The 6000-nt window shown below is 41.0% G+C and overlaps 1 protein-coding gene across 3 annotated transcripts in view; it reads right to left on the reverse strand.

Annotated features, from left to right (window-relative positions):
* Positions 1–1630, reverse strand: part of Tasor2 (transcription activation suppressor family member 2) — a 43611-nt gene extending 41981 nt beyond the window's left edge. For all 3 annotated transcript variants that reach the window (XM_048460826.3, XM_048460825.3, XM_048460828.3), the window contains exon 1: positions 1300–1630. The gene's annotated coding sequence lies outside the window, so the exon portion shown is untranslated. The remainder of the gene's footprint in view (positions 1–1299) is intronic.
* Positions 1631–6000: the final 4370 nt, after the last annotated feature.

Consider the following 6000-nt stretch of genomic DNA (forward strand, 5'->3'; position numbering starts at 1 on the left):
CTCTACAGAATTGCCGTGAGAAAAATCTTAAAATCCACCGATGAGACACAAAGAATAAACATGGCTAAGATACTTGTATTAAATAGATATGCTATGGGAAACAAGTACCAGGCAAGTTTCCTGGCAGTTTTCAAATTTCAATTTATTTAAACAAATGTTTGGGCTGGAAGAGATGCCTGCCAATTTATCTTTCTTACTTAGAAGAATGTAACAATTTAAAAGAATGTGACAGTTAGAAAATACACTGGCAACACATTTCAAACATTTTCCTTAAAATAATAATTACAGAGAAATAACTTGGCTATCTTTTTTTTTTTTCTCTAACATCGGCTCACTGGGTATTGGTATACCGGAGATAATAGAGCTCTCCTTTACTACAAAACAATTTTCCAAACGAAAAGCACCCTCTTACACTACCAAGTATATATGCTCTGTACCAAACCTCTTAGGTAAGATTTCCAACAACCTCTGATTCTATACTACCACATATACGCTCCAGTCTTCTATCTGCTTTCTGAGGGGGGAAACACTCTGAGTCCTCGGGTCATTGTACAAGGGTAAGAAAGATTTTCATTAACTGTCCCATCCTAATTTGACCTTCAGAGAGAATACAGGATCAAGCTGCTTAAAGTAAAGCATTTCAAATTGCTAAATCGCGATGAAGAGAAACCCGAAAACTTTCAATCTCCGATTCTGAAGCTAAGCCACTTCTCCTATCAAGTGCTAGTTGGTACTATCTTCTGACCAACTGCGGGACCCAACCCACTGCAATATTCCTTTCCACGTTACTCCAGCCGGCTGCTGACTGCCATATGGGTAGGCCCTTTTATACGTAATAAATAAGTAACGCCACGTGTTGCCTCGGCGCCTACAGCATTCACAAACTTGACTTGAGGGTTTCCCTAAGAAACCTCAGGGAATGTGCTAGTCCGACCCGAATAAACGGAAAACTTCAGTGCAGAACTGATCACATCCCTTGGGAATGGAGCTGACCTGTGACAGGCGACGCAAACAAAACGCTCTTAAGAGTCTTTCGCACCCCTGAGTGCAGAGACGAATCCCGAAGCCCTCCACGGGCTCGCACCATGACTACCTTCTTCAAGTTGGACCGTGGCTACCCGTCCGGGGCGACCCAGACATCTGTCCAGTGCCCCCCGAGGGACGCCCATCCCGCTCGCCAGCCCTCGCTCGCCAGCCCTCGATCACCACTGGTGCCCCCGACGCGCGCGATTCAGCCTTCCATACGGGTGTCTGTGGAGATCCTTGCCCGAGACGCCCCAACACTCAAGGGAGCGTTACCTGTCCCCGGCGCGGCCGCCTTCCCTGAGGAGTCGAGTTCACCGCTCAGTGTCCTTCCCATGCTTTTCCTGCGCGTCCCTTTCTCCTCCAGGCCCCTCGCCCTGAGGCGACTCCCGACCTCTCCTCAGACGCGGGCCGCGTGCGCCCCAGTCGCTCAGCCACACAGACGGGTAGCAGCCTCGGTTCAAGCCCGGTGCTGGGAACCGGTCCCCTCTCTGGCCCCAGGCACCCGCAACCGGAAGTGAAACCTCGTGGCCCTAGGAAATAGGGAGGGGGCTAGAAAGACAGAAAGTGAAAACTGAAGCGCCGTGGTCTCGTAACAGACGGGAGCCAATCACAAGGAGGACGCCAAGGCGCAGGCGCGAACGACAGCGGCGTCCACGTTGCGCTTGCTTTTCCACTGTGCGCAGGCGCGGGGCGGACAGCGCTTGCTTCGGATTGGACGGCCAACCCAGTTCCGCTGCTTCTCACCGGATGTAGGCTGCCGGATATGGAATCGTGCACAGGAAGTGAAGTTCCTCAGTCAGGGCCTCTAGTGTCTCCTGGGTCGCTTATGCGCGACTTCCTGTGCTTCGTGTAGCAGGTGCTATTGTGACAGGACTAGATGGTGCAGAGACTTCCGTCTTGTATTCTTGCTGAGGTCATTTCAGGTTTAATTAGAATCTGATCTCCTTAATGGAGGACCCTGTAGAAAATTACCCAATTCTGTTCTAAGACCATAGGCCAAGATGCCCCAGCTGACTTTTTTACCTTTTTTTTTTTTTAAGTTTGCCATAGTTAAAGCTTTTCAGTCTTTTTTTTTTTTTTCTGAGTCATCTCCTTGGCCTGGTTGTTGCCTTTTTTTTTTTGGTATATTTTTTATTGATATTTATTGAGCTCTACATTTTTCTCTGCTCCCCTCCCTGCCTCTCCTCTCCCTGCTTCAATCCACCCCCAAGGTCTCCCTGCTCCCAATTTACTCAAGAAATCTTGTCTTTTTCTACTTTCTACTTCCCATGTAGATTAGATCTATGTAAGTCTCTCTTAGTGTCTGCATTCTTGTCTAAATTCTCTGGGATTGTGGTTTGTAGGCTGGCTTTCTTTACTTTATGTTTAAAAACCACCTATGAGTGAGTACGTGTGATAGATATTTGCCTTTCTGTGTCTAGGTTACTTCACTCAAAATGATGTTTTCTAGCTCCATCTATTTTCCTGCAAAATTCAAGCTGTCATTATTTTTTTCTGCTGTGTAGTACTCCATTGTGTAAGTGTACCATATTTTCCTTAGCCATTCTTCAATCAAAGGCATTTAGGTTGTTTCCAGGTTATGGCTATGACAAACAAAGCTGCTATGAACATAATTGAGCACAATGTCCATGTGGCACGATTGAGCATCCTTTGGATATATACCGAAAAGTGATATTACTGGGTCTTGAGGAACGTTGTTTCCTAATTTTCTGAGAAATCGCCACACTGACATCCAAAGGGGTTGTACCAGCTTGCATTCCCACAAGCAGTGCAGAAGTGTTCCCCTTTCCCCACAACCTCTCCAGCATAAGTTGTCATCAGTGTTTTTGATTTTGGCCAGTCATACAGATGTAAGATGGAATCACAGAGTTGTTTTGATTTGCATTTCTCTGATGACTAAGGATGTTGAACAGTTCCTTAAGCGTCTTTCAGCCATTTTAGATTCCTCTGTTGAGAGTTCTTTGTTTAGCTCTGTTTAAATTGGATTATGTGATCTTTTGGTGTTCAATTTCTTGAGTTCTTTGTATATTTTGGAGATCAAACCTCTGTCTGATGTGGGGTTAGTGAAGAACTTTTCTCATTCTGTAGGCTGTTGTTTTGTCTTGTTGACCATGTCCTTTGCTTTACAGAAGCTTTTCAGTTTTAGGAGGTCCCATTTATTAATTGTTTCTTTCAGTGTCTGTGCTGCTGGGATTATATTTAGGAAGTGGTTCCCTGTGCCAATGCGTTCAAGTGTACTTCCCACTTTCTCTTCTATAAGGTTCAGTGTGGCTGGCTTTATGTTGAGGTCTTTGATCCATCTGGACTTGAGTTTTGTGCATGATGATAGATATGGATCTATTTTCATTCTTCTATGTGTTGATATCCGGTTATGCCAGCACCACTTGTTAATATGCTTTCTTTTTTCCTTTTTTTTTTTTTTTTTTTTTTGCTTCTTTATCAAGGATCAAGTGTTCGAAGATGTGTGGATTGATATCCAGGTCTTCTATTTGATTCTATTGGTCCTCCTGTCTGTTCTTATGGCAATGCCAGGCTGTTTTCAGTACTGTAACTCTGTAGTAGAGTTTAAAGTCAGGGACTGTGATGCCTGTAGAAGTTCTTTTATTGCACAGGATTATTTTGGCTATCCTGGGTATTTTGCTTTTTCAAATGAAGTTGAGTATTGTTCTTTCGAGGTCTTTGAAGAATTTTGCTGGGATTTTGCTGGGCATTGCGTTTAATCTGTAGATTGCTTTTGGTAAGATTGCCATTTTTACTATGTTAATTCTGCCTACCCAAGAGCATGAGAGGTCATTCCTCTTTCTGGTGTCTTCTTCAGTTTCTTTCTTAGATTTAAAGTTCTTATCATACAAGTCTTCCACTTGTTTAGTTAGAGTTACTCTGAGATATTTTATGTTATTTGTGGCTATTGTGAAGAGTGTTGATTCTCTGATTTCTTCCTCAGCCTTTTATCATCTGTGTACGGGAGGGCTACTGATTTTTTTTAATTAATCTTGTATCCTGCCACATTGCTGAAAGTGTTTATGAGTTGTAGAAGTTCCTTGGTAGAATTTTTGGGATCACTTATGTAAACTGTCATATCATCCGCAAACAGTGAGAGTTTGACGATTTCTTTTCCAATTTGTATCCCTTTGATCTCCCTTTGGTGTCTTATTGCTCTAGCTAGGACCTCAAGAATTATATAGAATAGATATGGAGTGAGGGAAAAACCTTGTCTTGTTCCTGATTTCAGTGGAATCACTGGGAGTTTCTCTCCATTTAGTTTGATGTTGGCTGTTGGCTTGCTGTATACTGCCTTAATTATGTTTAGGTATGTTCCTTGTATCCCTGCTCTCTCCAAGACCTTTATCACAAAGGGATGTTGAATTTTGTCAAATGCTTTTTCAGCATCTAATGAGATGATCATGTGGTTTTTATTTTTCAGCTTGCTTATATGGTGGATTACGTTGACAGATTTTTGTATGTTGAACCATCCCTGCATCTGTGAGATGAAGCAGAATTGGTCATGATGGATGACGGTTCTGATGTGTTCTTGGATTCAATTTGCTAGCATTTTATTTAGTATTTTTGCATCAATGTTCATGAAAGAGATTGGTCTGTAATTCTTTTTCTTAGTACTGTCTTCTGCCGTTTGGGTATCAAGGTAATTGTAGCCTCATAAAAAGAGTTTGGCACTGTTCCCTCTGTTTCTATTGTGTGGAACAATTTGAGGAGTATTGGTATTAGTTCTTTTTTGAAAGTCTTGTAGAATTCTGAGCTGAAACCATATAGTCCTGAGCTTTTTTTGGTTGGTAGACTTTTGATGACTGTTTCTATTTCTTCAGCTATTATAGGTCTGTTTGATTTGCTTATCTTGTCTTGATTTAATTTTGGTAAGTGATATTTATCCAGAAAGTTGTCCATTTCCTTTAAGTTTTCCAATTTTGTGGAGTACAGGTTTTCAAAATATGACCTGATGATCCTCTGTATTTCCTCCATGTCTGTTGTTATGTCCCCCTTTCCATTTCTGATTTTGTTAATTTGGATATTCTCTCTCTGCCTTTTCATTAGTTTGGATAAAAGTCTGTCTATTTTGTTGATTTTCTCGAAGAAACAAGTCTTTGTCTCATTGATTCTTTGTATTGTTTTCTTTATTTCTATTTTGTTCATTTCAGCTCTCAATTTGATTATTTCCTGCCATCTAGTTCTCTTAGGTGAATTTGCTTCTTTTCATTCTAAAGTTTTCAAATGTTTTCTTAATTCACTAGTGTGGGACTTTTCCAGCTTATTTATGTAGGCATTTAGTGCTATGAACTTACCTCTTAACACTACTTTCATTGTGTCCCATAAATTTGGGTATGTTGTGTGGTCATTTTCATTGAATTTTATGAAGTCTTTAATTTCCCCCTTTATTTCTTTCTTGACCCGTTGATGATTCAGGTGAGCATTGTTTAATTTCCATGTGTTTGTGGGTTTTCTGTAATTAGTATTCTGTTGACTTCTAGTTTTAAACCATGGTGATCTGATATAGGGTACATTGCGTTATTCCAATTTTTTTGTATTTGTTGAGATTTGTTTTGTTACTGAGTATGTGGTCAATTTTTGAGAAGGTTCCGTGAGGTGCTGAGAAGAAGCTATATTCTTTTCTGTTTGGATGGAATATACTATAGATGTCTGTTAAGTCCATTTGAGTCATGACATGTTAGTTCTCTTATTTCTCTGTTCATTTTTTTTGTCTGATTGACCTGTCCAGTGATGAGAGGAGAGTGTTGAAGTCTCCCACTATTAGTGTGTGGGGTTTCATATATGGTTTAAGCTTTAGAAGTGTTTCTTTGACATATGAGGGTGCCCTTGTATTTGGGGCATAGATGTACAGTATTGAAATTTCCTCTTGGTGGATTTTTTCTGTGACTAATATGAAATGTCCTTCTTTGTTTCTTTTGACTGATTTTAGCTTGAAGTCTATTTTGTTAGATATTAGGATAGCTACATCCA

The sequence above is a fragment of the Myodes glareolus genome, chromosome 14 (assembly GCF_982192425.1).
Source record: "Myodes glareolus chromosome 14, mMyoGla1.1, whole genome shotgun sequence".
Taxonomy (NCBI): Eukaryota; Metazoa; Chordata; class Mammalia; order Rodentia; family Cricetidae; genus Myodes; species Myodes glareolus.